This window comes from Natator depressus, chromosome 2 (assembly GCF_965152275.1).
Source record: "Natator depressus isolate rNatDep1 chromosome 2, rNatDep2.hap1, whole genome shotgun sequence".
NCBI classification, from domain to species: domain Eukaryota; kingdom Metazoa; phylum Chordata; order Testudines; family Cheloniidae; genus Natator; species Natator depressus.
In genome coordinates this window covers 223,634,806-223,662,478 of record NC_134235.1, presented here as the reverse complement: position 1 = coordinate 223,662,478, position 27,673 = coordinate 223,634,806, and the positions used below count along the sequence as shown (strand labels likewise).

General features: G+C 39.3%; 1 protein-coding gene across 2 annotated transcripts in view; it reads left to right on the top strand.

Annotated features, from left to right (window-relative positions):
• The window catches only part of RSU1 (Ras suppressor protein 1), a 184,545-nt gene that overhangs the window by 96,277 nt on the left and 60,595 nt on the right, over positions 1 to 27,673 (top strand). The window lies entirely within an intron of this gene.

Below are 27,673 nucleotides of genomic sequence, written 5' to 3'. Positions count from 1 at the left end.
CTGTACCTTTTTTCTCATTAAGGAAATCACTAGGCTGAGAAGTGGGTGTAGTAGTTTCCTCCATAAATGTCTGTAACCTTATGCAAAATTGAACTCTGATTCCACTGGATCATTCAACCAAGAGAAAACTTTAAAAATTACCTTACAGTATTTGATAGACCGAGGCAGTTTAACTTTTACACTGATACAAAGTAGTTATTCTGTTTAGATAATGTCACTCATAAGTTTGAGGAAGGAGAAGAAATTGTGTGTATTAGCAGTCTGAAATCTGTATGGGACTGGGGATCTGGCATTTTCTGGCCCTGGTTCTGTCTGAGCCTGTTGTGGGGGACACATCAAGGCAAGATGGCTGGGTCCCTCACAATATAGATAAAGCATAAAGCCCAGGGTTGATGCTTCTCTGAGTCAGAGAGGTGTGGGTGAACCCGGTTGGCCTGCATGAGCTCTGATGCCAGGGAAGAACGATGTGTCTGGGGTGTCAGAGGCCTGGGGGTGGCAGCTTCTGGAAATTTGAGGTTCGCTCAGGGCGCCGCTCTGAAAGGTGATCCTGGATTTTGATGCACAGTTCAATCCGGCTGTCCAAACTGGATGGAAGCTCCACCCGGGAAAGCTCCTCCTTCACCTCATTTAACCCCAGGTGGAAAAGGTGGTGCTGTGCCACATCGTTCCACCTTGTGTGAGAAACCAAACAATGAAATTCACCAGTGTACTTGGCTACGGGGCGGCCCCCTGCCATAAGGCCTAAAGGTTTATCTTGTTGGTCCGCACCCATTTGGGGTCGCCAAAGATGATAGACATAACTTGAATGAATTCCTCTAAGTGTTGCAAGAGGGGGTTGGACTTCTTCCAGGAGTGGGAAAGACCAGGCCAAGGCTCCCCCAGTCAACAAATTTAAGATGAGCCCCACACAGGCCTGGTCTGAGGTGAATGATCGGGGGCATAGGAGGAACAGGAGCTGACATTAGTGCAGAAATCCCCGAAACTTGTCCCAATCTCCATTAAATTTGTTGGGCAGTTGAATCTTCAGCTCTGGGAGAGGTGGAGCAGGAGAAGCCAGCAGAACAATCTGTGCCTAAAGGGCCACAGTCTGCGATTACAGGGTGGTTACTTGCGACTGCAGGTTCTAGATAGCATCCGCCAGTTCCGCTGGGGCCTTAGTAGGGTCAGTGCTAATGCTGAGAGTCGCTGGCCGCAATTCGAGGGCTTCTCAATGTGTCAGCTGACCAGAATGAGGGCAGTCTAGCCTAGTGACTGGAGTGGACAGAAGGCCTAGTGGTCACAGTCAGTCAGTTGTTGGGAGCCAAAGCCAAGGGTCAAACCAGAAGGCAGGAACTGGATACTGGAACCAGGTTTCGAGCTGGCATCTGTAATCAGGAGCCAGGGCCAAGGGTCAAACCGGAGGTCAGGAACTGGAGCAAGCAGGGTAGCAGGCAAGGAGGGGTTCAAGGCAGAGACAGGACGGAGGCAAGGCTGGTGCAGCAGAAACAAGGTAATGCAGGAGCAGGCACAGTATGGCTTGTATGAGCTTTGAGAAGGCCGTGAGCTGCTGCTGGCTTAAGAGCGGGCCTCTGCAGCCAGTCAGGTTGCATGGCTAATGAGGCAGCCTGCTGCAGGCCAGTTGAGTTGATGAGTCTTCCTGGAGACTAGTCTGCTGCAGGCCCTGATTCCTCATGGCTACCAGCCATTTTAAAGCAAACTTTTTTTTAAAGTTAGTTCCATTTTTCATCCTTTCCATAGTGGTCCTGCCCTAGTTACTACCTGATGTATAAGGCTAATGCTTCTGAAGAATGTATGTGCCTATGGTTAAAATGTCTATCCACATACCTACCTATATGCACATTTTTAATACTTACAGTAACTCTTCACTTAAAGTCATCCCAGTTAACGTTGTTACGTTGCTGATCAATTAGGGAACATGCTCATTTAAAGTTGTGCAGTGCTCCCTCATAACGTTGTTTGGCAGCTGCCTGCTTTGTCCACTGCTTGCAGGAAGAGCAGCCTGTTGCAGCCAGCTGGTGTGGGCTTGGAACCAGGGTGGACCAGCAGCCCCCCTATCAGCTCCCCGCTCCCCTAAGTTCCCTGTGTGGCAGCTGCACAGCAGGCTATCAGTTGCTGGCAGTTCAGGTGTCCCTCCCCCCGCTGCCATGTGCTGCTCCTGCCCTCTGCCTTGGAGCTGCTCCCGGGAGCTTCCTGCTTGCTGGGGGGAGGGAAAAGGGGGACTAATGTCAGGGTGTCCCCCTCCCCTCCCCTCTGCTCCTGCACCCTGCTTACCCCATCTCCATAGAGCAGTGGGGGCACACGACAGGGCTCAGGATGGAGGGAGCTTGTAGGCAGCAGCTGCTGTCTCAACTTCCTCATCTACTTAAAAGGCAATGTACTTAGAGTGGGGTCAGCATACTGAAAGGGGCAATGCGCATCTCTCTCTCTCTCTCTCTCTCTCTGCCATGCTGTCTCCCTTCCCTCCATTTGTGCTGCCTTGGAGAGCTACATTGACAATAATGTGTTAACCCTTAAGGGCTCAGCTCAGTGCTAGTTCATCATTTAGCAGTAAAGCATTCCCTGGGAAATATCCCACCCTCCTCCACCCTCTGACTTCACCATCTCAACCAAGCTTCACAATCATCATTGCTGTGTACAGTATTAAATTGTTTAAAACTTATACTGTGTATACATATATATAAAATATAGTCTGGTGAAAAAAATTTCCCTGGAACCTAACCTCCCCTATTTACATTAATTCTTGTGAGGAAATTGGATTAGCTGAACATCGTTTCGCTTAGTCACATTTTTCAGGAACATAACTACAATGTTAAGCGAGGAGTTACTGTACTTCAAGATGGCATCTAGGCACCAAATACAAAATTAAGAATCATATTATTCATGTCCAGATACGACCCTGTTAGCCACCACGACTCAACTCATCTGCTCTTTTTAGTAGGGTCTTTCATATCCTTTAATTTTTTCTTACCCTTCATGAGAAATGATACCAGGTAATGCTTCAACCCTCATTATTGAGGGAAGACTTGTGCTAACAGGTGGGTAGTATGTCATGATCTGGTCATCTATCAAATGCAGTGGGCCCATTGAGCGCAGCTCTCTTTGTGGGTCACAGATGGAAATATGGTCACTAAGCCAAGCCGACAGCCTTGTAAGGGCTATAAAGAATAAGGACCAGGCAAATGATCATTTTTGAAAGTATGGGTAATGGCTGAATTTGGGCACTGATTCTGTTTGTCCTGTGCTTGCAATTAAACTACCACGTGTGGTCTCATGTGAGTACCTGAGAAGTAGCTGAAAAACTTTCTAAGCTCTAATGGGTAATGGCAGCCTTGTTGCTTTGAAGGATTTAACTAAATGTTTTATTTTTTATTCATGTCTCTAGTCAATGTTCAAAGTGACCTTTTGTGTTGTAAGCATATTCTCACAGGATTTTATGTCTAGAATAGTGACAAAGACATGATGTATTGTATGATTTAGTGGTTATAATATACTTGGGCAAGTACAGACGGTCATAAATGTTTGAAACAAAACAGTGAATGAAACTGTTATGAAGAATTAAAAGCCTCTGATGCAAGTCAGTAGTAGATTAAGGTAATTAGTGACTTGATGAAGAAGTGGTAAAGTCCAGATAAGCAGAAGATGGAGGCTTGGGGATGGGTTTAGTTGCTAGCATTCTTCATGTAGTTTCTTCAGGAGGCTGTTCTTTGAGTACATTTTGGGCATTAATCATGATCACTTGATCACTTCATATATGGAAATTGCTCTTTGTTCATTTATACTTGCTTCAGAAAGGGGAATGATTTTCCTGTTGTCATTGTGGTGTCTATTACAGTCATTGCCTGATGGCATAATCTCAGTTAAAGCTAAATAATTTGCTAGAGCTGACTGCGTAGAGTAGCATTCAAAGTTCCAGCATTTTTCAAGCTGTTGTTGAGCCAAACAGTTACCTTTTAACACTTGCTCTAATGGTGATTGTTGCCTTGTTTTACCTCTTTAGTTTAGAGAAGCAGAATTATGATAGAACTGACACTTCTTGTTAAGTTTCTAGAAGGTAGGTTTTTTTCCCTATGGGCCAGTCAACTTAGAGTCAAGCACTTTGACAAGACACTTAGTCTCTAAGGTGCCACAAGTACTCCTTTTCTTTTTGTGAATACAGACTAACACGGCTGTTACTCTGAAACCTGTGAAGGAGAGTAAGTCACAGTCCTTGCATTCCCATCAAGAAAGGTGGTTGGAGAGCAAGCCATTTTAAAAGTGGATTTATTAACTCTTAACAGAGAAAGAGGCTTGACAAATGTCATGCTGAGACTATATCACTTAGAGGCATTTGGAACATGCCATCCCCATGCAGACTGCTTCTTGCTCAGTCTTATGTTCTAAGACCTCATTTCTAATAGCAATAACAAAATGATCCACATTAAAGCAGTTCAGCACCTAAAGAAAAGCGCCTTTCTAGATGCTTTTAGAATGAACCACTCCCCTGATCGCCCAGCTGTTTTATGACTGAAGCAAATCCAAGCTGCCTTGGGTTCGATGGACATAGTTCATTAAATATGATTTTTATGGCTTGTATTAGACAATAATATTTTACTAATTTATTTTCAGCAACTAGAAAGAAGCTGGCAAGATGTTCAAAGTAATGCACTAAATAAAAACATCACTCCAAAATATCCTTTATCGGAGTCCGTTGTTCTGTTGTAAATTTGTTTAATGCTAACCATGTGCGTAGCACTGTGCAAGACACAAAGAACACAGTCTCTGCCTCAAAGAGTTTACAGTATAAAACTCTTGTATGCTTGGAAATCCAGATGAGGATAAGAATTTAACAATATTAATGGAGTTTAATAGGAATTACATTTGTAAAATTAGGGGAGAAGAAACTCCATAGTAAGTTAAATAAAGTAAAAACTCAATTTACATACTCATAGTTGTAATAGATTTTGTACAATAGTTAACTACTATGGCCTTTCATGAGAAATTTGGCTTAGATACAAATGGTTACTGGGTTGTATGTTTCTTGGGAAACAGTAATACTTATAGAATATAATTGGTCTCCAAATTATTCTTCACAATATTCCTTACATCTGTTTATGTTGAAAATATGAAAAGAATGAATGCTACTACCATAAGGTTAGAAATATTTGGTTGGTGGTCTTGCCTGCAAAAATTAAGTATTTTTGTCAGTTGAATGTCTGACGTAGCACTAACACAGCAAAATCAATTTTTACACCAATATGATATGAGAAATAGTTGCTGATGGTGAGGTCATATCCTAGCAGCTAATAACCATCTGGAGGAGTTGAGAGCCCAATTGCTTTTGTATTGCTAGAAAAAGCCCAGCATAATGGGTTGGTTTGTTTTTTGTTTCTGAAGTAACTAGAGCTCTATTTTAGGGCTGTCAAGCACTTAAAAAAATTAATTTTGATTAATCATGCTCTTAATAATGGAGTACCATTTAATTAAATAATTTTGGATGTTTTCTACATTTTCAAATGTATTGATTTCAGTTGAAATACAGAATACAAAGTGTACAGTGCCCAATTTATATTATTTTTATTACAAATATTTGCACTATAAAAAAGAAAAGAAAAATAGTATTTTTCAATTCACTTAATACAAGTAGTGGAGTGCAGTCTCTTTATCATGAAAGTTGAACTTACAAATGTAGCATTATTTCAAAAAAAAAAAAAAAAACTGCTTTCAAAAATAAAATAATGTAAAACTCTAGCGCCTACAAGTCCACTCAGTCGTATTTCTTGTTCAGCCAATGGCTCAGACAAACAGGTTTCTTTACATTTATGGGAGATAATGCTGCCCGCTTCTTATTCACAATGTCACCTGGAAGTGAGAACAGGCATTCGCATGGCACTGTTCTAGCCAGCATCGCAAGATATTTACATGCCAGATGCGCTAAGGATTCATATGTCCCTTCGTGCTTCAACCGCCATTCCAGAGGACCTGCATCCATGCTGATGACAGGTTCATCTCAATGACAATCCAAAGCAGTGCGGACCAATGCATATTCATTTTCTTCCTCTGAGTCAGATGCCACCAGCAGCAGGTTGGTTTTCTTTTTTGATGGTTCGGGTTCTGTAGTTTCTGCATTGGAGTGTTGCTCTTTTAAGACTTCTGAAAGCATGCTCCACACCTCGTCCCTCTCAAATTTTGGAAGGCACTTCAGATTCTTAAACCTTGGGTCGAGTGTTGTAGCTTTCTTTAGAAATCTCACTTTGGTACCTTCTTTGCTTTTTGTCAAATCTGCAGGGAAAGTGTTCTTAAAATGAACAACGTGCTGAATCGTCATCCAAGACTACTGTAAGATGAAATATATATGGCAGAATGCGGGTAAAATAGAGCAGGGGACATGCAATTCTCCCCCAAGGAGTTCAGTCACAAATGTAATTAATGCATTATTTTTTTAAATGAGCGTCATCAGCATGGAAGCATGTCCTCTGGAATGGTGGCCAAAGCATGAAAGGGCATACGAATGTTTAGCATATCTGGCACATAAATACCTTGCAATGCCGGCTACAGAAGTTCCATGTGAACGCCTGTTCTTACTTTCTGGTGACATTGTGAATAAGAAGTGGGCAGCATTATCTCCCATAAATGTAAAGAAACTTGTTTGTCTTAGCGATTGGCTGAACAAGAAGTGGGACTGAGTGGACTTGTACGCTCTAGAGTTTTGCATTGTTTTGCTTTTGAGTGCAGTTACGTAACAAAAAATGACATTTGTAAATTCAACTTTCATAATAGAGATTGCACTACAATACTTAAGAGGTGAATTGAAAAATACTATTTCTTTTGTTTTTTACAGTGCAAATATTTGTAATCAGAAATAAATATAAAGTGAGCACTGTACACTTTGTATTCTGTGTTGTAATAGAAATCAATATATTTGAAAACCTAGAAAAACATCCAAAATATTTATCAAATTGTAACTGGTATTCTGTTTAACGGTGTGATTTTAAAACTGCAATTAATCACGATTAATTTCTTTAATCTAAATTTTTGAGTTAATCGTATGATTTAATTGCAATTAATCAACAGCCCTACTCTGTTTGCTAACACTGACCTTTTTTTGGTAGGTTGTTAAAAAGAAGTGTTCATGTAACATATAGGCACGTACTTAACTTTAAGAATGCAATTAGTTTCATTGTCTTTAGTGGATCTGCTCATATGGATAAAATTAAGCATGTGTCTACCACCTGATCGTGCTCCCCCTCTAAAACAATTGCAAAACTTTACTAACTTCAGTTGTATATGTTGGACCCTCAGTGACTTATATAGGGCCAGATTCTCTGAAGTGCTGCAGTTCCCGCAAGCTGAAATCAATGCAGGTTAAAGTTGCTCAACATGTGCAGGGTCAAGCCCATGGCACTTTATACAAGCAGGACTTTTATTCTTAAGGAGTTTGTTTTGTACATTTCAGTCCTTCCAGTAAAGATCTTAAAGTAAGCAACAAACTGTTCTTTTTTAGCGTATGCAGTAAGCAGCTTGAGATGGAGGGAATCACTTTCATTCTCTAAAAATGTCACTCTTTTATTCTGCTGTATCAAAAGCACAGCACGGTATATTTTATTTGAATGCATTGCATCATATTCTGATTGTTTTTATTCATTGGCTATATTTTCAAAATTTATAAATATATTAGTACATTATTTCCAACAGAGACAATAGATTCAAACTCCTGACATCTTGAGATAACATTTACATGCTAATGTGTAACTCTCCCCTGACATAGCTTGGAACCCATTCTAAAAGATAAACAGGAAGTATGTGTGTATATTTGAATTTATACACAAAGATCTATACCTAATAAAAATTGAGCTATCATTGATATAGATGACAGATATAGATATTACACGTATAAATATTGGTCATGTTACTGATGCTGCCATTATCTTTTTTATGAAATATAAATTCATTTTGAAACTTAGAATATTATGCAATACTACAGAGAGACTGGGTAGTAATTAGAGCTGAATTAGGGCAACCCATAGACCTAGACATGGTACAAATGTGTGTCTGCTACCTTCAAAGCAGACTCTTTAGTCCCCTATTTAGTAGTCCTGTCTATTTTCCAGTCCACCTATATCTGTTCCTCAAGCAAGGGTCTCCAAGGTCAGTTTAGACAGACAAAATGTGAATGAAAATTGGGAGCTCGTAAGGAAAGTTTATTAGATGGTCTGAAAGCCACAGTTCCACAGTCAAGAGGACAATTTTGCCACTAAACCAGAATAGTCTTTTAGGCAAAGTGAAGACAGTGATTAGAAATAAAAAGGTAATATATAACAAATGTGAGGGAGAAAGGGGGGGAATAGATAGCAATCAGTATAATTTAGACATTATGAAGTGTAGCAAATTGATAAGGGAGGCTAAAGACGGGAAAGTCCATGGCTGGCAGGGCAAAGAAAAATGAGTATTTTATGTGTATTAGGAACAAAAGAAATCCTAGCACTGGCATAGGCCCATTATTAGATGCAGATGATAAAATCTGTATAAGATTTCAGGATTGTCACTTTAGTCTGTGTCACTCTAAAGCCTAGAATGTGTGTTGTCAGTGTGAAGCAATGCAAAACAGCTACGAACATGGTTAAGAACTATTTATCTATGATATTACCAGGTTCAGTCATCAGTGGGATTCGTGGTCTATAACTATCCAGTTTTTAAGTTCTCAGCCATTTACCTTTACGAATTATACCTGTGCAGTGTACAGGTACAGTTAAAGCATGTATCTTGTGTGCCATGCCAAGAGATTAGACCACTGTGATATCGGAAGTAACTCAACCAGTCGCTACCTTTACAGCTAATTTGCATGCAACAGTTGCAGTAGTTGTATGAGGTAGATTGCACAGATGGATTATTTGGCCCAACTGTCACACCCATGCAACAGCATGGGTTTTCAGCTAATAGTTAATAATGCTGCAGAAAAGGTAGACTTGTTCAATAATAAATATTTGTCCTGTATTTGGAAAGTAGTAGGATGGTGTATTGAGATTTTATGAAGATGATTTATAGATTCCAAGGCCAGAAGGAACCATTGTGATCATCTAGACTGACCTCTTGTATAACACAGCCGTAGAACCTCCTCTCCATCCCCCCACCCCCACCCCCCAAAAATTCCTACAGTCTGTCTTTTAGAAAAACATCGAACTGGGTGGAGAATCCACCATGAACCTTGGTCAATTGTTCCAATGGTTAATTACCCTCACTGTTTTTTTTGTTTGTTTTTAAACAAAGAGCCTTATTTCCACTCTGAATTTGTCTAGCTTCCACTTCCAGCCTTTGGAGTGTTATACCTCTCTGCTAGATTGAAGACCCCATTATTAAATATTTGTTCTCCAAATAGATACTTAGACTGTAATCAAGTTGCCCTTTAACCTTCGCTTCATTAAGCTAAATAGATTAAGCTCTTTGAGTCTATTGCTGTATGACATGTTTTCTAATTCTTTAATCATTCTTGTGGCTTTTCTTTGAACCCTTTCTGTTACCTGGGGTTCTTTCAACCCAAAGCTCTTGGTAACTGTTACTCTGTGCGAGGTTGTGTCAGGAAATAAATCGGGGAGACACGGCCGTCCGACCGATAGATGGCTGGCACAAACAGGACAACACAAGAGTGCTTTCATTTAAAGCTAAACTTCACTTACACATGTCCGCAACAGGTTAGTAAAACACCCCCAACCCTTGATAATTACCAAAGCTGAGTGTGGTTCTCGAGTGGCCAGTGAGGAACGCAAGATGCATCCAGAGGGAGAGTCCAGTCCTGAAGAGTCCCACTTCTCAAACTTTTCCCCCTTATATATACATTAGTAATAGAATGACATGTCCCTTAAAGAAAACTTGTTAAGCAAGCAGTTCCAATGGGAAAGTAAGAGGCTCCTTCTGATTATTGGTTAACCAGGTGTGGGTTTTTCCAGAGTTTGCAGCCTTGAGGCCCCAATATACATTCCTGGAGCACATCCTGCTCTTCTAAAATGCATGTATCAGCAACTTCAACACAATTCTTATCAGAAAGGATGCGGGGTCAAACTGCCCTTTCTGTGGCACCTAAAACCCTCTCCCCTCCTTCTTTGGATAAGCTAAGCCTGCTGACTTGGCTGCTTTTAGCAATAAGCCATCATGGTTTCAGGCCCTTTACTGGTTTGCTGACATCTCCCTGTACATTTCCAACATCCTTCTTGAACTGTGGGCACCAGAACCGGGTACAACATTGCAGCAGTGGTCGCAGCAGTGCCAAATATAGAGATAAAATAACCTCACTGCTCCTACTTGAGATTCCCCTATTAGTGCATTCCAGAATCAAATTAGCTCTTCTGGTCACAGCGGCACACTGGGAGTTTATGTTCAACTGATTCCATTCCATTTCAGTCCATTCCCCTCCCTCCTTCTCCTCCCCCCGCCCCCCCCCCCCCAAAAATCCCTTTTTCTGTGTAACTGCTTCCCAGGATAGAGCTACTATCATGCAAGTATGATCTACCTTCTTTGTTCCTAGATGTATACTTTTTATATTTAGCTGTATTAAAATGCATATTGGCTGCTTGTGCCCAGTTTACCAAATGATCCAGATCACACTGAATGAGTGACCTACCCTCTTCATTATTTACCACTCTTCCAATATTTGCATTTATAAAATCATCACTGATATAGTTTGTAGATGTTTTCTTCTAGGTAATTGATAAAAAAAAGTTAAATAGCAAAGGGCCAAAAATAGATCCCTGTGAGACCCCCAAGGAACACACCTGGTTGATGACTATTCCGTTTGCAGTTGCATTTTTAGGCCCTATCACCCAGTTTTTAATCCATGTAATATGTACCATGTTGATTTTAAATCATTCCAGTTTTTAAATCAAAATATTGTATGGTACCAACTCAAAGGCCTTACAAAAGTCTAAGTATATTGTATCGACGCTATTACCTTTATCAACCAAACTTAGTCTCATACAAGAAAAATTCAAGTTAGACAGGATCTATTTTCTATAAATCTGTGTTGATTTACATTATCGTCCTTTAATTTGTTGTTGAGTCCCATATCAGCTGCTCCATTATCTTGCCCAAGATTGATGTCCAGCAGTATTCTCCAGTCCATTAGTACCCAGTGAAGATGTTGAACAGTGTCTGAGAGGGATAAACATTTCTAAATGAGCTGGCCTGGGTAACTTGTACTGAAGAGTCCCTAAAAGAGTTGGATGTGGAGATGTCTGGCCTACTGATCATTTTTTAATAAATCTTGAAATACTAGGGAAATTCCAGAAAACAGGAAGAGTGCTAGTGTTGGGCCTGTATTCAAAAAGGGCAAGTGGAATGACTCAGGCTAAGCAGCCTATAGATGATATCTGATGTTAGTACTGGGCAAAACAATGAAAAAGCTGATACAGGATTCAGTTAAGACATAAATTAAAGGACAGAAATATAATCAGTGTTAGTCAACATGCTTTTATGGAAAATAGCCCTTGTCAAACAAACATGATTTCATTCTTTGAGATTACGGGTTTGGTTGATAAAGGTAGCTCTGTAGGTCTAATGTACTTAGACTTTTGCAAGGCATTTGACTTAAGTATTGCATGACATTCTGATTTTAAAAATTAACAGTATACAATATCAATAAAGTACATGTTAAATGGATTCAGAACTGGCTGACAGATCTCTAAAATTAGCTAGTGATGGGGATTCATAGTTAAATGTGGATGTTTCTAGTGGGGTTCTGCAGGGATCTGTAGTAGGCCTGACACTGTTCAACATTTCCATCAATGATCCTAAAGTAAATATAAAATCACTGCTGATTAAAATTGGCGGAGTGGTAAACCATAATGAGGACAGGACGGTCATACAGAGTGATCTAGTTAGATTGGTAAAGTGGGCCCATTCAAACCAAATGTGTGTTAATGCTGCCAAATGCAAAGTTACACATCTAGAAACTTAGGCCATACCATCAGAATGCGTGATTGTATCCTGGAAAGCTTTTTAATCTAACACAGAAAGGCATAATGAGAACTAAAGGCTGGAAGCTGAAAACAGACAAACTCAAATTAGAAATAAGACACACATTTTTAACAGTGAGGGTGATTAACCATTGGAACAAACTACCAAGGGAAGTGGTTGATTCTCCATCACTTGATGTCTTCAGATCAAGAATGGATGCCTTTCTGGCTAAAAATAATCATCCAGAGACACAAGTTGTTCAAGACAGTGGTAACAGGATGAAATTTAATATCCTGTAATCTGCAGGAAGTCCGACTAGATGCTCTAATGGTCCCTTCTGGCCATAATCCGTAGTTTTATGTCTGTAAGGCCCACATATGACCCACTGCTCTGGTGGTAGCGGTCCTGGTGAGTCTGGCAGTTTGCCAGAGAGCTTACTACTCTAAGGGAGTCAAGGCCCCCTCCCAGCCTTCCCTCCTGACTATCCAGAGAAATAATACATTCAATTGAAGGAGTGTCAATAATTGCTCATTAGCAGTGCAGCTGATTAAGGATCTTTACCCACATACTTCAAACGGTGCCTCATCTAACCTTCCCTTGTGAAACGATGGTGACCACAATACCTGGTCATTATGATGGTTAACAAAGTATAAGGTGGAATGGGGGAAATCCTTAGCACTCAAATACTTGGAGGATAAAATAGACCATGGCAGGCAAAGCAAGCAGAGAGGGGGAAGCTAATGTGGAAAACATTATTTGTTAGAGACTAAGGAGCATGCCACAGAAATTAACACCGGTAACATTAGATACTGGTAAAATTAACTCCTTGTAATCTTCAAAATCCAGTTGGCTTGCTTTCTTGGTTTCCTTTTTGTATAGGTTCTTTGCAACTCAACTGTACACATTTGCTGTTTTTATTTGAGAAATAAATTAAAAAGTGGCGCTTTTATAATCAAACAGAACTGTCTGCAGTTTCTATTCTCTACGCAGTAATATCTTGTTTTATTACATGCTGGCTTTTTATTGAGCTCCAGTTTCTTATTTCAGTCTAGCATTGTTTGAGGTTTTTGTGTGATCCTTAGTAGGTTTTTTTTTTTTGGTTTTACTGTTGAGGGCTATCAGGTAGCTAGAGCAGTCTAATTTTATGGAAGGTTTTATCAACTTTTTATCCAGTGAGACGCTTAGGTGGAAATGATCTCCAGTGTAATTTGTTGGTCTCACTTCCAGTTCAACCTTTGATTCCACTTACAAAAAGTCCTAATTTTTTATTTTAGCCAGTATCTCTGCAGTCAGTTTTATGTTATTTACAGTCCTTTATAATATCAAAGGCACAATGCCGAAAATGGCTGTGACCAGAAACATTATACTAAAATTTAAATTTTAGAGTATATATTTGATCTTACAAAGATTCAGTTTTTCAAGAAAAAGTTTAACTTCACAAGATGCTACAATATAAGACACATTTCCTTCCCCACCACCCACTCCCATTCTTAATGCTTTCCTCCAGCTAAACAATAAACATCTTATCATTCAGAACTGGTATAGTTCCTGGTCAGTCAAATCCTTTTGAGTCTAGCCACGAAATACCATTTTTCTCCCTTGATGCTTTGTCACGTGAGTATTTTAACCCTGCAGGTCTAGTGTACTGAAAGCCAATTAATTTCAAACAATCCTGGAAGAAAATATCCCACCGTTTCTCCTCTTTGTTACATTTGGTTGATTCATTGATGAGGGAAATTAGTCTGAGGTGAGTGTACAGGGGCATAAACCGGAAGTAGAATTATTTAGAGCACTGACCATTTCAGTTGCTCCAAATATACCAAAGCAATAATACATGGAAGAATATTAGTCCTGTTAAAACTGCTGGTAAAAAATATGAAGTTTAACTTCAGTGTTAGATGTGAGCAGCAACATACTTTGCACTGAACTGGGAACAGTGATGTCGTGAATCCTTTTATTGTCTATAAACTCAGTACATGGATGGATAGGTAGATATACATTTCTAGGATTGCAAGTCTATCTCTGGACGAAACTCTAACACAGAATGCTGTAAGGAAGGCACAGGAAAATAAGAATTGATAAACCTATGCAAAAGTAATGGGAGCAAATACTACCTTCGCCTCATGGCACTACTGGTGCAATTTCACTTTGTAGAGGGAGGATTTCCAGAACCCATTCCCTTACACCCAAATCTATATTCCTTGCATGCCATTAAGCATAGTTCTGCAGGGCTTGCTACACCCAAACACAGAGGGAGAGGGTAAGGCCAATGAATCTGTAACTGCATGGTTCTCCAGCCAGTCTCTCTACCCCCCCCCCCCCCAACATGTTTTTGGTGACAGGTCACAAGCAAGGGCTAACAGATGCAAATTGTCTCTGTGAATTCAGAGAGGGGGATTTGGATGTGGTATAGAATTAGGATTGTAGCACACAAGATGGGTTTTAAATATGAAAACTGAAATGCTGCAAAGGCAATTTTCTTAATCTCCTGAAGTGAACTTGATTTCCAAACTAAATTGTGAATGTGAGCTTTGATTATTGCATTTAACATTTTTTCTTCTCTTCAATTCTGAGTGTCCCAAATCAAGATTTACTCTAATGTTGATTTTAAAAAGGAAAGATATGCAAAGGGTTGACAGTGATGATTCTGAATATAAATTATATCAAGTAAATTGATGCAAGATTAAATTACCAAATCAACCTTTTATATTCTGTATTTTATGGAATATCTAATATATGTTTGGCAGTAATTTACTCTTCCACATGAATTCCTGACAGTTTCGATTCTTCAGACTTATTAATCAATGTATGTCAGCACCAGAGCCATTTTATGAGACTTACTAGTCATCAAAAATTTATTATCGGATAAATCAAAGAAACAACTAGCATCTTAATAGCATGAACAAAGTGGCATGCAAAGGATTATTCAAGACTACATGCTTTTGTCTTGTAGCTAATGCTACTATCAGGGGCTTTGTAACTCCGTGAAAATAGTAGTCATATTGACAAAACTATTTCCTTTGTACAGGGTCTTGTTTTTAATCTTTTTCTTTTTTGGGAACTGGAAATAGTCGTGTGTGTGTGTGTGTGTGTGTATTTATTTCATGTCAGCTTAATTCTGTAAATCCTGTAAAATCTGATATAGAACTTTAACAATTTAATCTGTGACTTTCATAGTTAACTGCAATAGATATTGTGCACTTCGGTAATGTGAGAGGGAGAAAGGTGTATTGTGACAGAAATCGTCATGCTATTAATGTTTCATTCTGTGCTTTGACGACCTGAGAAATAGCGATGTCCATTGCTACACAGCCTGGAGTATCTTATTACAGTAACAGTAAGTGTTCTTTACTAAACTACATTCTGTGTAAGATTTTCAAAAGTGCTCAGCCTGGGCCTAACTCTGCTCCCATTGAAGTTAATTATAGACTTCAGTGCAAGCAGAGTTAAACTTAAGATTGAGTGCTGTGGTTAGATGCTTGTGGGGGGGTGGCGGGGGTGTTTTTTCCTGCGTGCTGCCCCAGCTCTGCGCAGACAGCCGGCACTGCAGACTTCGAGTGAATCACCCAATGACTACAAGATTCATTACGGGACAGACACCAGACCAGGTTTATTGTCGACAAAGCACGGTAATAGCACCTGGCAAACTCTACGAGGATACTAAGACATGGCGGGACTTTCCATTCCCCTGTCAGCTGGACAAAGATACTTCTTCTGAGATACATCTTTATACCCTGATACATACAAGTTTAGTACTGCCTCTGACATAGTTAGGTAGTGCCTCCTGACATGGCTAGTTATTACCCATCACCTTGTATGTGTTGGTTTGATTAAAACATCTTTATTGCATACTGTTATCCTAACCTTATCTCTTAGGAGGGGTCAGTGTGTTCTTGTTATCCTTGGGGAATGTTTTTGTACCATCCTTGATATTGGGATGTTCTGGTACCACTTGATATCAAAATGTTTGTGTAAGTACTTTGTGCTTAACACTTCTTAAAAATGTGTATTTTTGCAATATCAGCCCTGTTTTTGCCAAATGCTGTGAGCAGGTCCTGCCTCATATCAGGCCTCTGATGCAAGGGCTTATGTCTCAGGCTCTTTCCCTACTATAAGTGCTTTTGAAAATCCCATCCTTTGACTTTTTATTAACACAATGTAAAGTAAAATAATTTACTATTCCTATTAGGTTTAGTACAAGAATATTTTTATATGTATTGGTTGGGTCTTGCTCACTCTCTGCTTATGTGCAATGCTTTACAGATACAACACAGTATTATTTCATGTACTTAATAATTGAGAGTTTCTTTGAGAAGGTCTCAGACTTTCCTGATCCCCAGTTCCTGGATTTGTGATTCCAAGCATTTCATTCTTCACTCTTGTACGTTGTCTCCTAATCCTTGGAATACATTCTGTTTGGTTATTTCTTGATTCCTTTGGCTGTTGTGTATTATACATTGTTCTTGTGGATATTTATCTTTGGCTTTGGTAACCTGTAGAATTTAGACAACAGTTTTAGCTTTGTTTTTAAATGTCCTACTAGTTTGTTGTATGATTTGTCTCAACAATTGATCTACTGCCTAGAAGTTAATTGACTGATGCAGAGGGAATAAGAGGAAGTGCAATGTATGCTTGTATGTACACATGTATTTATATAAAATGCTTTACACTCACTTTGAAAAGAAGAAAGTTTCAAAATAAAAAGAGGAAACTACAGCTCAGGTATGCATACAACCAGACTTTAATATAGTGTTACGGTTGTACATATGTATCAATTAGTTCAGGTGGGCTTTTTTAATGGAACATTGTATTTATAAACAAACCAACTACGAAAAACTTACGGGAAGTCATAGCTTATGTTCCATCGACAATGTCTGCTCCATCTATCCGTCAAAAACCTATTTGCCCCCCATCACTTCAGTTCCTTCCTATACCTCTTACATATATGGACCATGGACAGTCATGTCTCATATTGTAAATATAGACCTACAAATTGCCTCCACTATGGGCCTTAGCCCGAGACATTAAACTTTCCTACTTCAACTCTCTAAAGTACATACAGTAAAATTGCAAAAAGTGCCCAGATCCCATTTTCAAAAGAGACGTAGGGTATGTCAACACTGCAGTAAAACGCTCGTGAGTGGCCTGTGTCAGTTGATCTAAAGTCTACTGAAGTCGATGGCAGTCTTTAAATGGGCTTCTAAGGACTTTGGCTCAGGCCCATAAATATTTGAGATTAGAACTGGGTCATGTGTGTCCATAACAGTTTAAAGATCCCAACTGTACTGTACATTCACACTGTAATGCATGGTGAGTAACTGACATAAATCCATGACAATCAAGGTGAGCGCACACCCTTTAGTTTTTTCCAGCATTAGAAAGGTTAATGAATAAACATTTCTATCAACTTTACATTGTTCCAAATGAAGATTAGAAGGTGGGAGTTGCTTTTTACATTACTTCAGTGTTTTGCTTGGGTCGGGAGGAGGATTTTTCCATAGATTTTTTTTTTTATACAGCTCTTTCCTAAATATTAATGAAGATTACACTTCAAACCTATGTCTAGGTATCTGAATTATTTGCTATTGGCACATTTGGATGTGATGATGATCTCCCACCCCAAAAAAGAGGTACCAAATGGTGGTCTGTAAGAGCAGATTCAACTAGATAGATATATAAAACTTTCTCCCGCGTGCGCGCGCCCCCCCCCAACACACACCCCAAAGTATACTGATCCAAAATAAATGAAGGCTTAAAGTGAAAGCAAAATGGTCATCCTTTTAAAATTCAATCTGGTAAAAACCTGCAGTCTTACAAACTCAGGCATAGATGAGAATATGACTCATGCATTTTAATAAAGGTTGTACCAAAGTTTGTAGAATATTTTTCTTCCTACAAACCCAGAAAAACTCCTTAATCCAGACATAAAAAATGATAAACCGATTGTACTGGAGCCTGACAAATATTGGTTCTATTGCTTATAATGTTTATTTCTACAAAGAATTCTAAATTGCTAGTATGTTCTATACCTTTATTATTGACATTTATTATAAAATTAAAAATAGAAAGCAAATATTTAGTGTTGAACTTTTTCTACAATTTATGGGGTCTAGATTATGAAGACAGCCTTATTTATTGACCTGATACTTAAAATTTTGTTTTTATCCACAGAACACAAAAGTATAGGCAGTGGTAATGCAACCTCCTACACTGTATCTCAATGAGATCCTGTAGGGATCACTGCCAAGGGGTAATTGTCTCGGTTAATTCAGTCTTCACTACCATTCAAAGCTTGGTCCTCTGTTGAGGATGCCAGCAATGATGATAATGAAGGCCTATATCCTTCTGGCTGCTCTTTGCAGGCACACCCCTCTAACAATGCAGAGTATGTTTCAGGATTAGGGTCTATGATCATGTTTTTGTGAAGGAAACTAAAAAATTAGTAACGGTCTCGAAAGGTTCTCATATCCAGGTCAGAGTCATTTTATATAAGACACTGAGTGAGCAACCACTGATTTTCAGCCAAAACTGACTTGGAGTTGGAGTCAGATGAGGGAATTAAGTGTAAAACACCTCACGTCCCAACCATCTTCCCCTGAGCCATTAATTCCTCAGGCACTTTTGTTTGCTATTGTATTTAAGCAAATAACAGTATATACAGGGTAAAGCCATTCTGAACATCAAATGCAACATTTTCCCATGTATGCAATACATTGGAAGGAAGTGTGAACAATGGTGTTTCTTCTTTATAATATTTTATACTTCTGAAGTGCATCAATGTTGTGCCATCACTCACCATTCAAGAAATACTATGTCTTTGTGTGTAACACCACCAATCCAAAATCAAGTCCACTTTTCTCTAGATGCAGACTGGTGAAAACATGTAATTAGTTTTGCTGCCAGAACTCTGCTAATAAGATAGCTTAAACCTTTATCAGTGCTTAACTGACTGATATGAAATAGAGAGTACATCTTTTTTTTTAAATATTCCTAACCAAACAGCTTCTGACACTTTCTGTTAGTCTGTAAATGTTGAGATAAAGCCATTGCTTATTTGTAAATTATTCAGTAAATATAAAATATTCCCATAAAATGCCACTAACAGAGGCTGGATTCATTGTTAATAGATGCTTGTTTAAATACATTCAGAGCTGATCTTCTACCTTTAAGTTAGTGGTTTCTGCTATTCTGATCAAGTGACATCTTCAAGTAAAGGAAGTACAGAATTAGTTTCCACAGTGTAATACATCTCCTGTATTAATGTTTAAAACCCATTCCCCCACCTTTCCATCACTACCACCTTTTAAATTAATTAGTGCTGCAAAATTCAACATAGTTAAGATGTAAAAGATATAGCAATAGTGTACAGTTTGATTTAGCAAATACCCTTCAGAAAAACTGATTTATAATTAACAAACAAAAATTCAGAATTTCACAGCCAGGTTAAAAAGGTGGGAATTACATATTTTAACTTGAAAGTTACAGGAATGCTACACTAAATAACATTACAAAGACAACAGCCAGTAGGTTTAATTAATTTTTGGTTTCATATTTATTTATGCATCTAGAGACTTTTCATTGCTGGGGCAGACCATCTGGCCTCACGTGCCAGTTTATACTAAATGCTCTTTCGTCATGCCAAAGCAGAGACTTGGATCAGCAGGTCATTATGGGATTAACAGCTACCCTTCCTCTACTCATTCTGTCCCTCTTCTGCCCCTCCTCCACACTCCTTTTTAGATCTAAACACTTTTCAAGAACTGTCAGGTGACATTCAAATTGTGATTCTACTCCCCTTCCCCACACTTTTAAAGCATATCCATGATACACCCAAGCCCCCTTTCATGCCAGCATGTTGAAGTCAGCCCTGTACTTATTACTTACATTAATGGTAGAATGAACTCTCTTCTGTTTCAAAGAAAGATAGGTTTAAGTACCTACAGAGCAAGGCCCGGTTTGAATTAAGGAGAATGCAGGATGAGTGGTGGGAGAGGAAAGCTGCCGAAATCCAGCATTACGCAGATACAAACAATGCAAGGATGTTCTTTGACTCTCTCAGAGCAGTCTAAGGACCATCTAAATCGGCACAGCCACCTTGAAGTTGGCAGATGGCACAGCCCTCATCAAAGACAAAGAGGGATTCATACAGATATGGGCTGAACACTGCAGTAGTCTACTCAATAGACCATCCCCTGTTGATCGGCATGCCCTTGACCATTTACCTGAGAAACCCATTAAAGTGGATCTCAATGATGTAAAAGCCATCAAACAACTGAACTCTGGCAAAGCATCTGGAAAGAATGGTATCCCAGCAGAATTGTATAAAGGAGCAGGCTCAAAGGTTATAGAGGTGTTTCATGACATCCTGAGTAGCATTTGGGAGGAAGAAGAAATGCCACAAGACTTCAAAGACGCTATTATTGCATCACTGTTCAAAAACAAAGGCAGCAAAAAGCTGACTGCAGAAACTACAGAGGCATTGCTCTCCTCTGTACAGCAGGCAAATACTAGCTCGCATTCTACTGAACAGACTCACTGCAAACATAGCTGAGGAGAATCTGCCAGAAGCACAGTGTGGTTTTAGACCAGGTCGTAGCACTATGGACATGATCTTTGTTGTAAAGCAGGTCCCGGTAAAATGTTTAGAGCAGAACATGGACCTGTATGCAGTTTTCATTGATCTGACCAAAGCCTTTGATATGATCAACAGAGAGGGTCTGTGGGCTATTCTACATAAACTGGGCTGCCCAAGGAAGTTCATACAAATCATTCGTCTGTTTCATGACCACATGACAGTGCAAGTACTTGCCAGTGGTGACTTTTCAGATGCATTTGAAATCTCTAATGGAGTGAAGCAAGGCTGCGTACTTGCTCCAGTGTTCTTCAGCTTGTTCTTCGTTTGTGTTCTCAACCATGCAACAAGGTATTTGGATCAGGGGATATACATCCCACTACCAACTCGATGGCTCCCTTTTTGAATTTCGAAGACTCAGTGCTAAGACCAAGACACTGAGAAGGCTTCTCGTCGAGGCACTTTTTGCAGATGACTGCGCTTTGATGGCTCACAGACAAGATGACCTTCAGGTTATCGTTGATGGATTTTCTGAAGCATCCCAGCTCTTTGGCATCCGTCTCAGGAAGACAGAGGCCTTGTTCCAACCACCACCTCATTCCAATGCCCCAGCGCCAGCCATCTTCATCCAAGGGACACAGTTGAAAAATGTGGATCAGTTCAAGTATCTGGGCAGCACCATCTCAAGTGACTGTTCCGTTGATAAGGAAATTTCCTCCAGAATTAATAAAACCAGCCAGGCCCTTGGCTGACTTCTAACAAGAGTTCTTAACCAACACAACATCCGTCTCTCCACCAAATTGAAGGTCTACAGTGCAGTGGTTCTAACATCTCTCCTGTATGGATATGAGATGTGGACTCTTTTATAGATGTCACATTAAACTGCTTGAGCAATTTCACATGCGATCCCTCTGCTCAATAATGAGCATTCGCTGGCAGGACAGAGTGACCAATATTAAGCTCCTTGAGAGAGCAAACACAACCACCATTGAGGAAATGTTATTGAGAGCACAACTTAGGTGGACCGGGCATGTCATGAGCATGGAAGACAACCATCTCCCAAAACAGATCTTATATGGGGAGCTGAGTCAGAGCAAAAGAAAGAAGTGTTGTCTGTATAAGCACTTCAAAGATAATCTGAAGAGCAGTCTCCAGTGGGCTGGCATCAATCCCAAAGAACTTGAGCAAATGGCTCAGAACAGGACTTACTGGCGGTCTCTGACAAGATCAGCATGTGACAGATTTGAGCAGGATTGACTAAATTATCTCCGGGCTGCACATGAAAGGCGCCACAAAGCTGCATCATCAAACATCATAGATACAGACTTCCCATGCTCTCAGTGCAGCCGACTTTGTGCATCAGGATTCGGACTGCGGAGTCATACGCGTAGCCAAATATGAGAATTGCGACAATATTGTTGTGACAGTTTTGGTCACAGAGACCGCCTTGGGACTGTCACCTGATGTGCTGAAATTACCTCTAAGCCCGTTTTCCTTGATGACTTGTGTCATAAATATAAAGGGAAGGGTAACAACCTTTATGTATGTAGTAAAATAAAATCCCTCTTGGCCAGAGGTACAGAATCCCCTTACCTGTAAGGGGTTAATCCAGTTCAAATAACCTGGTTGGCACCTGACCAGAAGGACCAATAGGGAAAGAAGATATTTTCAAATCTGGCGGGGGAGGCTTTGTTTTTGTGCTCTGTGTGTGTGTGTTCTCTCCGAGACAGAGAGAGACCAAGCAAGTAATCCAGCTCCTACTGAAATGATACATCTGATATTACAGAAATAGTAAGTAATAGCTAGGAATGCATTATATTATCTTTTGTTTTAGCTTGTAAATTTTCCCTGTGCTAAGAGGGAGGTTTATCTCAGTTTTAAGTAACTTTGAAGTTTTGCCTAGGGGGGAATCCTCTGTGTTTTAAGTTTTTATTACCCTGTAAAATTACCTTCTATCCTGATTTTACAGAGGTGCTTCTTTTATTTTTTTTTCTTTATAATAAAGTTCTTATTTTTTAAGAATCTGTTTGGGTTTTAGTGTCCTAAAAACCCAAGGACCTGGTCTGTGCTCACCTTGTTTATCTCTCTGGTTGGTAGATTATTCTCAAGCCTCCCCAAGAAAGGGGGTGAAGGGGCTTGGAGGAATATTTTGGGGAAACGGGAACTCCAAGTGGTCCTTTTCCTGAATCTTTGTCTAACTCACTTGGTGGTGGCAGCAGTACTCATCCAAAGACAAGGAAGGATTTGTGCCTTGGGGAAGTTTTTAACCTAAGCTGGTAGAAATAAGTTTAGGGGGTCTTTCATGCGGGTCCCCACAACTGTACCCTAGAGTTCAGAATGGGGAGGGAATCCTGACAGCTTGGGACTCCAGGACCCTGCCTTGTTGAGCCAGACACACTAGTCTGCTGCAACATAGACTCCAGTCTGAACCACCTCCCCAAAGCTGCAGGCTTTAACTGAAAACCACTCAGCAGGTTACCTATCTCCAGCACCCAGACACCCAGTTCCCAATGGGATCCAAACCCCAAATAAATCAGTTTCACTCTGTATAAAGCTTATACAAGGTCCTTCTAAAAACATGAAAACCTTACTTAATACTTTATATTTTTAGAAGGAAAAAAACCTTTTGTTTAACAGTCACTTAGATGGTGTTAAAGATGGTTATTACTGTCCTTACTGGGGAAATGAGAAAACATAGGTTTCGACGGGCTGGAGCTGCTGCTGCTGCCGTTCAAGTCCCATTCTGTTTCCTGGAAAACAAGACAAACACAGAAAAGAGGAAAGAAGAGAACAGCAAAGATAGAAAATGCAGCTTCTCTTGTTGGTGTTGACTTTCACTTGCAGTCTAACTGCTGAGAAAAACAGACAAGCACATGGTACTGTCAGCCACTCCAAAACCTGGCAACAGCGTCAGGCTGTTTAGGGCATTGCTTTTAGCTGCCTCTCCGATCACAGGTGCACAAGGTGTTATAAAGTATACTTGGCTGGCTGTGCCAGACTCTTATTAGACAAAAAGCAAAAGAAGAGGGATGGGAAAGAGCAGAAATAAGGTGGGGGAAGGAAAAGAATACACTAGGGAGTGGGGGGTGTGAGACAGTCATACATCCCAGGTGGTGATCAAGATTTAGCCAGAGGTGGCAGTGTCATTTGGGACCCTCCCTCTGGCCTGTTGTGGTCAGGACATTTTTCAGGGTCCCATGTGGCAATGGGGGTGGCAGCCTTGGTGGTGCAGCTCACTCTTTCCCTTGTTTGTCAGCCAGTACCATGCTTCCCTTTGCCTTTCCAGGATTTCTTTTTGAGGACTCCAAGAAGGAGTGATGAGCAGAATAGTCCATCCTCTCATTATTTTTTTCACCAATTAGGCCTAATTTCAAATGCACAATTTTTGGTTCATTGATTTCTGGTTCCCTGCTTGTTTACCAGTCGTGATTTTAACACTGTCCTTGAATTATTTTTGTTTAGACTAATTCAGTATTTCTGTTCTTTTTAGCTTCTTTTCCCATCGGCATTTGTTACAGGTTGTTGTGACATTTTATGAACTTGCACTCACTTTTCACAGTTGACCTCACAATTAGGGTAAATTTGTAGGCCTTATTATTATAAGATAATCAAAGGCACATAGTTTTTATGTTGCCTCAGAAAGCTTATATAAAAGTTATATGTAGCTCAGGAAGCTCACTTGCTACTGATGATTTTAAAAACATATATTGAGTCAGCAATTAGTTTAGAATTTGAGACTCGTGTCATGATACAAATGAGTATGGGTAGGAAGACTGGGAACTGTGAGCTAGAGTTCTAATTCCAATCTTCTGATTTAGCGTATGGCTTTAATAATTTGTATTTTTACATAGTCCCTTGTATCCCAAGAATTTCAGAGCTCTGAATAACTATAATTTAAGCTTCACAACAGCCTTGTGATGTGGGTATACTGTCTTATCCCCATTTTTCAGATCGGGACGTTGTGGTTCATGGATGCCAAGTAGCATGTCCAAGATCACACAGCACGTTGTTCTCAGGTCTGTGTTAGATCACAAGTCTTCTGACTTCCAATTTGTCTAAACCATGAGAATATGCAGACTCCCAGACCAGTCACTCCATCCCTACCTGGGAAGGAATTATAACACTGAGCACAGATGCTTTCCAAACCAGATGAGTTTCTACATGATCAAACTGCCATTAATAGCATTTCATAATTTATAGATCACTTTTTAGCTTTTTGCTCCTCTTTTGAGAGCATATTGCAGATAAATACGAAAGGCCAGATTTTAATCTCCCATGTCACCATGTCCCCCATATAAATCCACCACTGTGCATGTGGCTGCAAACACAGGACTAGATATTCCTAGAAATATGGAGATGAGATTCTGCAAGTAGAAACAGGCTCTTAATGATGTATTTGTTACAAATTATTTATCATGTGGGTTCTCAACCTGGGGTTTGCTAACAGGTGTCCAGGAGGTCCTGATCTGGCATTTCCCATATTGCTAAATGGGAAGGAGATTGTGGGGGAGTGGTTCCCAGCATGGACCTGGTTGAGAACCACGGTTCTCTTTTATGAGGTCTGGTGAGATTAACTGTTACACTTTTTATAGTTTCCAAAAGTGATGCTCTTCCTTTGCATGTGTTCTGTGAGCAGGCACATGTTGGGTTTCAGTTTGGTTTTAGCAGTGTTGATGTTTAACACTCAAATTGTGGTTTTATTCTGAGGATTTCATAAGGTGCCTTTATTTATTATATTGCTTTATTGCAATGAAGTTTGTGAGTGTCCGTTGAACTCCGATTATGTTAACATGTGATGTACAGATAGGGTTCTTAATACATTGTAGTATTGGATGGCGGTTATAATTTTGTTGTCTCTTCTTTTTTTAACTGGTGCATCCAATTTAATGTAATCTACATAGCTATGCTTAACCATTGATGAGGTATTTAATTGTAGTCCTCCAAAGTCATATCCTCTCCAGAGTCACCTTTACTCATCTCCCCATGATGACATGGGATGAGTCCCTTTCATTAACTTATTTATCTGAAGATGTTATGACCTTTACTGTGTAAGAGAACAAGACCTCAGGAAGAAAACTCACAGGTTAGTCATTTCTCTCTCTGTGTAAAAGATTCATGTGTGTTCTTAAAATAACAATATGAGGAATTGGTTCATAAGAAATATTCTTTTTTTTTTAACAGCTCATTTTCACTTTATGGACAACATGGTTTGATATGAGAAAGGGCACTTTCACTCAGTCATTAGTACACAGACTGTATGGGAATATATAATAAAAATTATTGGAAAGATGAACATTTCTGGGATAATGTAGCCTAACACCTACTAGGTGTGTTTCTCCCACAAATAGATGGATGGCCTTTTAACAGGTGGTGGGTTTATACTTCAGTATATCATCTGTCTGTGGACACCCACCTATTCATAAACATTCTCCCATACATACACACACAGAGATATATATTTGTTTTGTTTGGTGCTTAGATAATGTATGTATTGTTCAGTTCCATTTTATTCTCTCTTGGGAGTAAGGACAAATTTAGAAAACAATAGGCAATATGTTCTAGCATTATAGAATTCTGTTGCTATGAAATAGACACAAATGATGTTACAAAATAAATGTGTAAAAAACCAAAATAACAAAAGTCATGGATTAAAATATTGAGATGATTAATTTTGATCATAGTGCAGATTCAAAATTGTTATATTCATAAGGATGGTAATTATTTAATTCTAGAGATAGACATATAGCAAAAAATGTATTGCAGGTTTACAACTGACTAGCCATTTTATGTGGCAGAATATCATCTTTGCATACTTATTAAGATTATTCATAACTGGTTGCTGCCTCGATGAACTGCTCAGTTCTTGTGTTTTGAGCCAATATTTGTTGTCTTGGCCATTTTATCATGGCATTGTAATGGAAATTTTAGAATGATCCATGGAATGTCTTCCAAAAGCAGCATCTCTTAAAAATAGATATTCTTACTATTTTCATTTTAAAATACTATTTGAAAGAGTTTAGTGGTAATATATGTGCTCTACATATATTAATCAGATCTGGGTTTTTAAGAAAAGGTTTATTAATGATGAGGAGAGAGATATTTGGATATTAAAAAAGATATAGAATGTATGAAATTCTTCTGCCATTTTCTGTTCCCAAACTTACTGACTGTAAATTTGTATCTGTTCAGTAAGTGAAATCAAAGGACAGTGTAATATGTACCATAACTTATTTTATCAGGCTTGCGCACTGGACTCCCAGCGAGTTTATAAAAGGCTGTTAATTAATAGTGGTGGAAAAATATCTGACACAACTAGGTGTCTTGGTTCTCCTGAAGTTGTCAAGGGAGCACTGCTCCAACACTGGACATTGGAAGGCTTTCTGCAAACCTGATGTGTGGTTACAGTGACTAAGGCATAGTCACAATTCTGTGGGCATCTGTATTTGGATGTGGTGGCTACTTGGAGGTCCATTGCCTAATCTGGGTGCACAGTAGACGCATGCCTACATATTTAGTAGAGTTTAAATAAAGAGGTCTGTCTGAGCAGGCATACAGAGACTACCAGACAGAGTGAATTATGTGGGGTTTTTTTTTTGTTTTTTCCATACAAGTAATATTCAGTCCAAAGGAAAAAAGTTCTTAACTTTCTCTTTTTTTAAACTAAAAAAATCTAATATTTTTATTTAACTTGGCACCTTTCTGAGTATGTCAAGATGCCTTTCCAAATATTATTTAGCAGTATTTATATGGCCATTTTACATATGAATAAATGGAGGCACAGAATTGACATTATTTGTTCAGGATCACTCGGTGAGTAATACACCATCACTCTCACACAAATTATTCTATCTAAAAGGAAAAGGCATCATTTTAACTTAAGAAATTTACAGCATTACAAGATGAATGGGACTCGCTGTATAAATGTTAGGGAATCTAATACTGTGGACTGTATGTTGTGCTTTATGACAAATAGCCTAGAAATGGGCTGCTGTAGTATCATTTGCATGGTAATGCAGCATTATTTCAAAAAGTTGTCAAAAACAATTAGAGGCTAATGAAATTTTATGCAAACCACCAGATGGTCACTATCTTTTTGATTAAATACATTTTGTGGGGGATAAAGGGACAAATATGTTTTATTTATTGCAAATTGGAATTCAGGTAAACACTAACTGGAGA